The sequence below is a fragment of the Carex rostrata genome, chromosome 30, assembly GCF_964058835.1.
Source record: "Carex rostrata chromosome 30, lpCarRost1.2, whole genome shotgun sequence".
Taxonomy (NCBI): domain Eukaryota; kingdom Viridiplantae; phylum Streptophyta; class Magnoliopsida; order Poales; family Cyperaceae; genus Carex; species Carex rostrata.
The window spans coordinates 965,211-977,125 of NC_135947.1; the positions used below are offsets into that span (position 1 = coordinate 965,211).

At 32.5% G+C, this 11,915-nt stretch overlaps 1 pseudogene; it reads left to right on the plus strand.

Annotated features, from left to right (window-relative positions):
* The first annotated feature begins 2,290 nt into the window (after positions 1 to 2,290).
* Positions 2,291 to 5,516, plus strand: LOC144546604 (CO(2)-response secreted protease-like; annotated as a pseudogene).
* The last annotated feature ends 6,399 nt before the right edge of the window (positions 5,517 to 11,915 follow it).

Sequence of the window (11,915 nt, forward strand, 5' to 3'; positions counted from 1 at the left end):
TGGTGGAATTTCCCCACTTTTAAAAAAAAAAAATCTGATAGTGGGAAAAAAAAATGAAGTTAATAATGCAATAATTACTGATTATGATGGTCTGCTTTAAAATTCGGTCCACAAGTAAAATATAATATATAGTTAGATCTTAATCACAAATTCTTAACTTTTTATGTATAGAGCTTATATTTCCTTTTTTTCTGTTATTCTTTTTCATTTTTAGCTTACTTAATTATGTGCATAGTATTGTAAATAAACCTTTGATTTTCTTATCAATATATTGTTGGCACTGCCAACCTTCAAAAAATAATTTTTTTTTTAAATATTTCGTATTAGATGGCAAAAGTCACTAATTCTATATGAAATCAATTTTTTTTATAATTGAGTAATGGTGCACAACTGGATGGTTCCTAAAAAATTAAGATGACACATACATTTTCTAGCATAATGTATAACATGCATTCTAGATATTGAACCATAGTCATAAAGTATTTTGTTTATTTAAAAAATTAAGTTGGAATCTCTCAAGATTTAACAATGTACTTTTAAATTTAGCTTCCAATTCAACCATTTCTTTTACTTGAGTTTTTTTTTTTTAATTGCTATTACAGAAGGAAAACGGTATTTTAATCTTTATGATTAAGATTTATTGCCACGGTTAAATAATTCCCAAAAAAAAAAAAACTTAACAAATACAACTTTTTAGTGATAAAAAAGCTATATAATACAATTTATTTCAAGGAACAAAAATTATTAGCATTACATAATTAAATAAATGACTGTGCATTGCTTCGGTACAAATTACGCTAAAAGTAAAGGCGCAACAGTTCAAGTTCCTTGATCGAGTTTTTTCTTTTCTAATTATGCTGTATGTTCCTTGGTATATATTTACGTAAATGAAGATTGCGACACATATTTTTTTTATCTTCATTTTCTTCCTCTTCGGATCTAGTTATTTTGAATGGCTATATAACACCAATGTCCACAGGGCCACAAACACAATTCTGCTCCTCCCAGCTCCCACGTAGAAAGGTATGGGCCTCGACGCGAATCTGTGTCGCTTGACCACTCTGGCTGGTGGAGACGAGAGAGTGATTTTGAGTGTTCGTTAAAAATTTGCATTTGTTAGAGAGTACGTATTGGAGAAAGTAAAGGGAGATAAAATCTGCTAATTAATTTGTAGGGATCACCAGGTAGTTAATTAGAATTGATAATTATAGCTAGAAATTAAGAAAAGCCAGTTAGTTAAAGGAAGAAATAAGGAAAGATTAGACGGGAAATATATAATTACCCTAAATTAAATATAATGAAACAAATAACAAACCACTAACTGAATTTTATATTATTATTTTTTTCCAAATTTAGATTTTTATGTAGTACCTTTTAGATATAATTTAATATGTTAAATTTTACCAAATATTGCACTTTTGTTAAAAATGGTGATTCTATATATATTCTTCTTATTAAGTATAAAGGGATCCTCTTTTGAGTAATTGAGTTCCAATAAAAAGAATGCGGAGGAGAAAAACACGTTGTTCCAATCGAATCCGTATTCTCTGCATTAACTCAAATTTTGAGTAATATGGCAGCCTCTGCTGCCTGATTTTCTTCAAAAAAAAAAAAAACTCAAATTTTGAGTTAATGCATCTCGGCTGTCTGATCAAAATCCAAGCCAATCCGATCCAAAGTAGAATGTACGAGGCCCCTTTAATATTTGTGCCAATACGGATCAGACGGTCCATTCATTCTGAAGTTTGAGTTAATGCAGAGGATATGAATTCGTTCCAATACTCTATATCAAGCAAGCTCTGACATGTGACCAATGAGGCACTAACCCCTTTGTGCCAACTAAACTAGAAAGAAAAAAGATAATTGAAGGACATTGCTAATTCAATCAGTCATCGATTTCCAATCTTTTGTTGCATATATAATGGGCATTATTATTGGAAATGTGAATAGAGGTTGAGACAATTGATCATGAGCTGTATGTATACTTTGGGCTATGCGACAAGCTAGTAAATATTTTTTTTTTTTAAAAAAAGATCTTCCACTAACCCTAAAAAAAAAAAAAATGGAAACGCATGTTTCATTTTTTTTTTCTACATTTAAAGTGTAGTCTGCTTCCAACATATCTTAAAACGAAAGAAGCGACAGAAGATGAATCAGCAAGCCATTAAAAATTCAAAAGCTTGATTGATCTAAGCAGAAAAAGGTAAACATGTTATATGCTTAAGAATTTGTTTACAAATTATGCCATGTTACCCTTGTTATTAAAGCTCTACTGGTTGCACTCTCTATGCTTCCATTCCAACCATGGACAAACTATTGAAGTTTATCATCACCTTCTTACTGGTTTCCAATATATGTTTTGCTACTCCAGATACCAAAGTTGAGGTAACATTGGTCGTGTACTTTATAGTTTTTAAAATGGCACCACATGTAACTTAACAATTTGACATTCTCCTTTTCAGTCATATGTGGTCTACTTGGGGGATGCATCTGAGGATAAGACACCAGAAGTACTACAAGCATCCCATTTGCAAAAACTGTCATCAATTATTCCAAGGCATTTACTTGTCCTTAGTATAGTTTTCATTTTTCTTTTTCAACTTTTGGATGTAACAAATGTTAATGTGAGACCAAGTTGATGTAACGTGTCTTTTGCATTACAGTGAGGAGCAAGAAAGGGTGTCTCTGACCCAAAGCTATCATCACGCCTTCGTCGGTTTCTCTGCCTTGCTTACTGAGAAAGAAGCTGCCTTATTAACTGGTTTGTTTATTATTACATACCCTATATATTTTTTGTTTAATATACATTGTAATAATATTGTTGGGAATTGTATTAGGAAAAGAATACAATAAGACAAATTTAAATTAAAAAAAATCTGCCACTGGTACAGTCCCAAATATACCAGAAACTTGCTTACAACGGCATCAAGAAGCAATTCAGCATCATATGTAACAACTACTGAATAAAATGAAATTTAAGCTGCTATAGTAGTACTCCACCTGCCCAATTCAGACTGGCACCAGTACATGCATGTACTGTACCATACTAAAGTATGCCCTGGCAATGGTGCCCATGCTAGACCTATTTCGTAAGTATATTTATTTATTTGTTTGTATTTTTGTTTATTTTGTGAATGTCAGGGAATGAGGAGGTCATATCTGTTTTTCCAGACCGAGTTGCACACAACTCGATCATGGGATTTCTTGAATTCGGAGTCTGGTCTTCGGTCGGAGAGACTAACCAAGAGAGCTTCTAGTGATGTCATAGTTGGCATCATAGATACAGGCACTCCATATGTCTTTTTATGACCTCTCTCTAACATTTATCATTATATTAATGTCGTCACAGATACAGGCAGTTCATGTCCTTTTATGACCCCTCTCTAAAATTGAATGTATATGGAACGCATATTGACAGAAATCTGACAAATCCTAACATTTCAGGAATTTGGCCAGAGTCGCCTAGCTTTAGCGATGTAGGAATGAAAGAGGTTCCTTCTAGGTGGAAAGGAGTGTGCATGGAAGCATCTGGTTTTAAAAAAAAGGAATGCAACAGGACACATTTCTTAGTTGTTTTTGTGGGGAATAAATCTGCTCCGATCCGAAATAGATTAACAGTACCCTGAAATCCTTGCTTTTCCAAATCTAACTGTCGATTTGTTTTGAGATGCGTGCACAGACAAACTAGCTATTTCGAGATGCGTGCACAGACAAACTAGCTATTTCGAGATGCGTGCACAGAAAAAATTGAATGGTTAGATTTGAAAAGGCAGAAATTTCAAGGTAATCTTCATCTAATTCGGATCGCAGCAGATTTATTCCCGTTTTTGTGTGTATCCTACTGAAACATGTAACAACGTTATTATTTTATTTTTTTTTAAAAACTTTCTTAGTTGAACTTCTTTTTCTCACTAATGCTAGATAGTGAAGGTTCTAAAATTGTACACATTTGAAAGTAGAGTGAAGTTATGGTACTTTGCAATGTGCACATTGGTCCGTATATTATGGATCTATATGTCCTTTCAAAGTACAAACAGTTGATCTAGACCGTCAACATGATCTCCACATGAAAATATACTTGCATATCAAATTTCTATATTTTTTAAGATTTTTTTTATTATTTTTTTAGAGAGGGAGAAAATCACTACTTTCAGATGGGTCAGAATCTTTAGATCATGTGATTTTCCACCTATCTCGAAAAATAGCAAAAATTATAAAAAATGTAAAATTTGGTCTCCAAGTATATTTTCATAGGATGATTATCTTGAGCGATTCGAATCGACTGTTTGAACTTTTAAAACGAAGATATGGATCCATAGTACTGCCTCACTCTTTGGAAGTAAGTTCATAATGATACTATATATAATTTCTCAACACCAACGTACAAGTTAGTTACTTGTAATTGCAAATTAGTTTAAAAAGTATATGACAGATCATGTAAACTAGTTTGAAATATATATCATCGATAAACAATTTTGGGTATACTGTAGAAGACATTTTGGTCCGACTGGTTAAATTGGAGATTGACAGATCATGTAAATCCAAACTGTAGGAAGCTAACTGGAGCAAGATTCTACTCGAACCAAACAGAATCACCAAGGGATTCTGAGGGTCACAGTACCCACACCGAACCTGGAAATTAAGAAACCTTCGAAATTTTCAATCCGTTCGGGAACCTCCATGGCTTGCCCTCGTGTTGCGGGATCTGCTGCTTTCCTCAAATCAGTACACAGGGCATGGTCCCCATCTATAATTAGATCTGCCCTCATGACCACTGGTACATTTCTCAAGACAAATTAAGTAACTACGTTCAGAAAAAAAAAAATTATTTTTGGACTATAATACTGTTAGTCTGGTACTCGACAATTTTTTTTTTTTTCCTTTTGTATTTTTGTAAGGACTAAAATTACCAAGTTTCATCCTTGAATAGAAATTTTATAATGAACATTTTTTTTTTGCAGCTTTGACTAACAACAATATTGGAAAGCCACTGACAACCAGTTTAGGTGCCAATGCAAATTACCATGACATGGGTGCCGGTGAAATAAGCCTGCTACGAGCCCTCAGTCCGGGCCTAGTTTACAAAACAACACCACAAGATTACCTCCAATTTCTCTGCTACCATGGGTACAAGGAGAAAATCATACGTAAAGTCTCCGGCACCAATTTCTCTTGCTCCTCCGCGGGCCCGTCCCCTGATCTCATTTCAACCATCAACTATCCCTCCATCTCCATCCCGAGACTCAGCAAGAAGAAGCCGGTGACTGTCTCCCGGACTCTGACAAATGTGGGCCCACATAACAGTACTTATGGTGTAACCATATATCGAAGTGCCTGAAGGAGTTTCGATTAATATTTCGCCTGAGAAGTTGGTTTATTGTAAGAGATGGCTGAAGGCTTCTTATCAGATCAGCTTCAGTGACTCTGGTGCACCCGAGGGTTACAATTATCGATCTGTTACTTGGTCAGATGGGGCCCACTCGGTTCGGACGGGTTTGGCAGTGAACGTCCTTTGAAGTGTCATTTGCTTTCTTTTTCTTTTCTTTTAAATATGATGCTTGCAGTATCTTGTTTTCTTTTTTCTTTTTATTTTTGGTTTGCTGATTGGTCTTTGCAAAATGTGCAAGTTTAATTTTTTGTCCTTTTTATATGTATCCTCTATATATTAAAAAGGAAATAAAATTGCAATGTTGAGTGGTTCCAAATTGAGACCGATCCATTATATATATTAAGGGGCGATCACTTGTCGGTGAATCATTTTTTTTTTTTTTAAACTGTAAATTGATTGTCAATCTTTAGGTTTATGTTATTTTTTCCTTTAAAATTCCTTTCTTTTCATTTACTGATTTATGCATATTTTCTAAGAAACGAAATTACAACCATGTCAAACATTCGGGTGCACCAGAGTCTCAGTTGTAACTTGTAACTTGTAACTTTAGATACAGGCTTATTATTGCCAACAGAAAACTGTCCATCTCTCCATAGCGCGGTGTTTGATGCACATACATAAGTTCTCATGGGAAGTTATGCACGCACACAAATTTTGATGCACAAGAAATGTGAATTATATGTACGAAATTCAGGTTTGTATTGAAACTTTGTACTTAATTAATTTAAATTCTCAATTTATATAGAGTTCATTCTTCATTAACACAAATTTTTAATTTATATAGAGTTCACATTTCTGTAAGCATCAAAACTCGCACACGCATATTTTAAATGGTTCACATTTCTGGAGTATCAATAATATTAATTTGTGCACATCGAAAATGCATTTGCAAGAAATTGATTATTTTTTTCAGACGATAATAAAAATATTACTCTCAAGGTTTAATAGTCGTATAAAATACTAAAAGAAGATGATACTAAATAATTTCCCAATTATTAGCCACCTTTGTATATAATTATTGTTCATTCTAATTATTTTAAATGTTAGATGTGAAGCCACCAAACTATTTAATATTTACAAGAGATTTTTCTATCAGGTTTTGAATATGCAATATCTCATATATATAAAAAGTATTGCCTTTGCCAATAGACCAAAGCCGGTTCTCACTTCTCAATTATTTACATATGTTAATACCTTCAAATTTGTAGTCAAACTTAGGCATCATATATATTCAAAACAATATTGTTAAATATTTTACCTAATCAACTTTCTGTATCGTGCTGATTAGGATAAAACAAATCGTTATCCGCAAAAGAAACGAGAATTAATTATGGTTAAATCAGGTTGTTAAATGATGAAACACATGGCTAAGACTGCTCCATATAATTACCCTTTGAAACTTGTCCTCTTTGATGTCGTATGTATAGAAATGAAGCGCCAGGGCTTTGTATTCTTTTAGCCGTATATATAGTTGCGGCCATTTTTATTAATAACCCAAAAAAAAAAGTTTTTTACAAAAGTAACCTCAAAATCTGAGTTTTTCCAAATATAACCAAACCGCCAGGGATGCTGGCGGTCCAGTTCCTTACCAGACCGCCAGGAACCTGGGCGGTCCGTTTTTTTTTTTTTTTTTTTTTTTTATTTTTTTATTTTTTTTTATTAGAGAGAGAGAGATCTGATTTTTTTTCTTAATATTTTCATTTGTGAAGTTTTAGTTTTTTTTGCTTAGAGTATTTGCCAAAAAATAACGTCATTTAGGGAGAACCCCTGAGCATCCGAAGCATCAGAATTAAAAAAAAAACATCGTTTAGTGCCTCAAAAATGCAGTTTAAATTTTAGTACAACGATCGGTATTTTGTTTAGTTAAAAGCCTAAGAGATTATTCAAGAATTATCTATAAACAGCCGACACTAAAGCTAAAAAAAATTCTCAGTTATTAGTGTCGCCTATTTATAAACAGCCGACACTAAAGCTAAAAAAATTTCATTTTAAGTCCCGCGCACCTCTTTCAAACGCACGCCTAGGGTTTAAAACATAGCATTCACTTCGCTTCACGCTTCTCTCCGATCTGATCTTCTCAAACCAAAACCAGAAGATGTGATGCAATATCCTGCGCATGCTTCACGAAAAGGGGCGTAACTTTTGATCCGTCCGTCGGATCGGGCTGAAATTTTGACAGGAACTCCACAGCCCAAAACCGGATCAAAAACGAATCTATAGATTCGTTTTGCCCATTTTCGGGCTCAGATTCGCGATCCGAGTCTTCCTTCATGGACTTTTGGACCTTTCTTTATAATTTTAGAGTTTTTAGGGTCTTTTATGTTTTTTTTTTATGTATTTTATGTTTTTTTTTTATGTCTTTTATGTTTTTAGGGTTGCGTCACTTTTTGCCCATTTTATGTATTTTCTGTTTTTAAGTCTGATGCTTCGGATGCTCAGGGGTTCTCTCTAAATGACGTTATTTTTTGACAAATACTCTAAGCAAAAAAAAACTAAAACTTCAAAAATAAAAATATTAAGAAAAAAAATCAGATCTCTTAAAAAAAAAAAAAAAAAAAAAAAAAAATCGGACCGCCCAAAACGCTGGCGATCTGGTCCCTACTAGACCGCCAGCATGCCTGGCGGTTTGGTTATATTTGGAAAAATTCAGATTTTGGGGTTACTTTTGTAAAAAACTTTTTTTTTTGGGTTATTAATAAAAATGGCCGATATAGTTGTAAGCAAACTGTTATTAATCTAATGCAACACTTGCTAGCCTCTGGCAAGATTTCAAAAAAAAAAAAAAAACTTGTCCTCTTGATAGTTGGTTTTTAGCACGGTCTATTTTGTCCCACCCACAATATACACACAAGAAGACCAAATAAAAAGGAATAACAGCAACAAGAGTTATAATGATCGCGCTATGCCTCATGAGGAATTTTATAAGATTATTCTGTGTTGTGATAGTAATTTTGTGCACTATATTGTGACATTTTATGTAGGAACTACCTAGAGGCGTTGTACAGACTTTTTTTTAATTAATTTAATCTGAAAGAATTAACAATAGTCGTCCTCGTCAAGGAAATATTCTGCTCCCTCAAATTATCATTCTCGAATTAGTCCCACAGCTAGTTCAATCAATCTTATCCATTAAGAGATAACTACTTATCCACTCGCATAAGTCAGGATTATTTTTTCTATCATTTTATTTTCCCTTCGTCCTTTCTCCACTCTCTCTCTCTCTCTCTCTCTCTCTCCGTCTTCGTCTCCCTCCATCCTGCTATGCCTCCCCGCTCCCTGCAAATCGCAGTCCCTCCGACTATCCTGACATGAAAGCAACCTCCTTTGATGTCTCTTCCTCCCACCACTCTCCTCCTCCAATCACGAGACAACGACTAAGCTCCGATTAAGCGAACAAGCAGAGGGATTTGGTGACGAGAAGACAGCGGCTAAGCTATGTACGCATATCACAGCCAAGAAGGCACTGAATTCAAATCAGATCAAAGACTGAATTAACCGAACTAGGACAATCACCCATAAACCGAGAAGACTCTTAATCAAACCAAACTGTGAATTAAATTAACCAGTTCAGAACAGTCACCTCTAAGTAAAAAGAGAAAAACAAAGACAAAAGAAAAAGAGATAAAAAAAAAACAACACACAAACATTAAACCAAAAACAGAAGATATGAAATATGAAAATGAAATTGTCAGTTATATAATTTGAAAATATGAAATGAAAACATAAAATTCATAAATATATACATGCAACTCCATACTCGCAGGCCTAAACCTAATCTCCAATCTTCGAATTGGACCGGAAAGACTGCAATTAACACAAGCCGAGGCCTGCTTTGTAGAGGCCTTCTGGCTTCTGGCCTCATTACTTTATTTCTTTATCAAAATAAATAATTCGATAAATATCGAGTAACTTTTTAAGACAAAATTGTCCATTTTAGTTGACTTAGACTGGTTTTGAATGTTATTCTTATAAAAAGGGAATTGAGAATAAATGGCAGATTTGGGGAGAAAGTAGTGGGCAAATTTGTATTCTATCCAAAAGTCAAATCTCTCCATTACATTAACTTTTGACAGATGTAACATAACAGGAAGTGCTTCCGGGTCCCCACCATACAGCTTCCATTTTTTTAATTTAGAAATTAAAAAAATATTTTGTTGAAAAGAAGGTGGATTTCTTTTTTGTCTGGATAAATAGATGGAAAGTAAGGAACTAAACTATCTAATTATTTGTTATTTCTATTTTTCAAAACTTACCACATTAACAATCACACAATGTGAAAAATCAATATGATCAAACTATTTAGTTTGGTTCTATTGGTCTATCATCAATGGAATGAGATTGGTTGCTTTTCAAATTTCTGCAATTTCCTGCTCTTCTCTTAATCTCTCATCTCTCTGTCCTCTCTCCTCTCTCCTTTTTTGAAAAAAGAGATAGAGAGAAAAATGGGAGAGCAAGGTGATACTCTTTTTCTTAAAATAATAGCACATTTGGATACATTTCTAATGGGAGTCCGTGTGGAAGAGAGAAAATGAAGGAGAAGAGAGGACATGCGAATTTCGCACTCTTTATTGTGACCGAATCAATGATAATTCAAGTCATTTTTAGATTTTCTATGATGAAGAGACGCTATAGGATTCTCAATAATTGAATAAAAAGAATATTAAAATCAATAGTTTAGATTTTGAAAGGACCGAACATTGATTTTTCACATAAAATGTTCTAATAAAATCGAATTATTAGTTCAGTCTCATTGAAAAAAATACGATCCATCTTATTTTCAATATAATTTTTTAAAATCTAAAATTAAAATAATTGTACAATTTCACCAAAGTGAATTAATGCGACAGCAAAATCAAAGCAGAATCGACCACCACATCTAAATGAGATACCAAAGGGATAAGAAGAGGTAATTTCACTTTCAAAGAAAAGGTAATCAAACCCTACATAGATGGATAAAATGCGAAAGTTATCTTGTCATTTGAGGTCTCTTTTTCTACTTGTATCATGAATTTGTGATAAGTTGACGCGGCACAAGTGAACGTTTGTCTGACTTAATTTAGGGTACTTTTGGTTTTGCTTTAGTTGTGAAAACGACCTTGAGCACTATACATGTCTCTATTATATGAATCTCTTTCTATTTTTATTATTTGTTTTTTTTTTCCCTTTTTGAAATAAACAAGTTGGTATATGTTGTTTGGTAGATTTTGTTAAACCTTTCTATTGAAAGCATTGGTTATAACATTTAAGCTCTTTTTTTAATAAAGATGTCTTCATGTAAAATTTTGTAAATTTTTAGTTTTTTTTTTTTTAAAGATCATGTGTTTATAAAATGAACTAGTCTAATTAACCTTTGTAAATTAATTTTGATGACTTTAAATTTTAGTCTCTAAATCTAGTACTAATATTTTGTCTTTACCTCTCCGTTAAATAGAAAGGTAATTTATATTTAGTGAGTTAATTATTTTCTTATTTGTTATAATCAATAACATTAAAAGAAAAAAAATGTTATCAATTAATTGTTTTTATGACAACATTAATATGAAGAAATTGTAAAGAGAAAATCAGTGTAGTGAATATTCAGAGAACTAAATACAGACTTCAACACAATAAATGTCCATATATTTCTACATAAAATCACAACTGTAGAAACTTTTTTATCTTAACCGTTTAAAATTTAATGAATTAAATCATAGTTGTTGGCGGATCAAAATATCTACATGCTTAATATAATATAAGAGAAAAGATAAAATGAACAAAAAAAATATAAAATTTACGTACAAGTATTTCTCATAAGGGAGAAAAGAGTAAATTAACAGATCAGATCGACTTAATTTAGGGGCATAATTTTTTGCTATGCTTTAGTTGTGAAAACGACCTTGAGCACTATACATGTCTCTATTATATGCATCTGCTTCTAGTTTTTAATATTTGTTATTTATGTTCGGTTTGAAATAAACAAGTTGGTATATGTTGCTTGGTTGATTTTGTGGAAAAACTTTATATTGAAAGATTTGGTTGAGAAAAGATAAGGATCAGTGGCCATCACAATACATCTCTTTTTCTGGTATAGTTTTTTTTTCTTCTTCTTTTGAAACAAGAATTTTATTTTAAGAGGAGGGTTTATGATATCATCAAATTTTTTAATTTTTTTTATTGAATGCCTCCACGTTGTAATTTTTTTGTTCGTTTTTACAAAACCATACCTTAATAAAATGAACGAACCTAATTAATTGTTATAGATTAATTTTGGCGATTTATATTTTAGCATCTTAATCTAGTATATATTGAACAAAAAATTATAAAATTTTTGTTCATGTATTCCTCCTAAAAAGAGTAAATCAAGAGATTAGGTAGACGTTTGGATTTTAAATTTAAAATATGAAAATTCTGATATTTGATGGTGCCAAATCCACATTTTTTCAATGCAGCATGGTCATTTTTTTTAAAAGAAAGATGAAGATGAAACATCTAAATTCCATATTGTTATTACAACAAGAGATTTCTGATTTCTCCCATCGATTTGGGT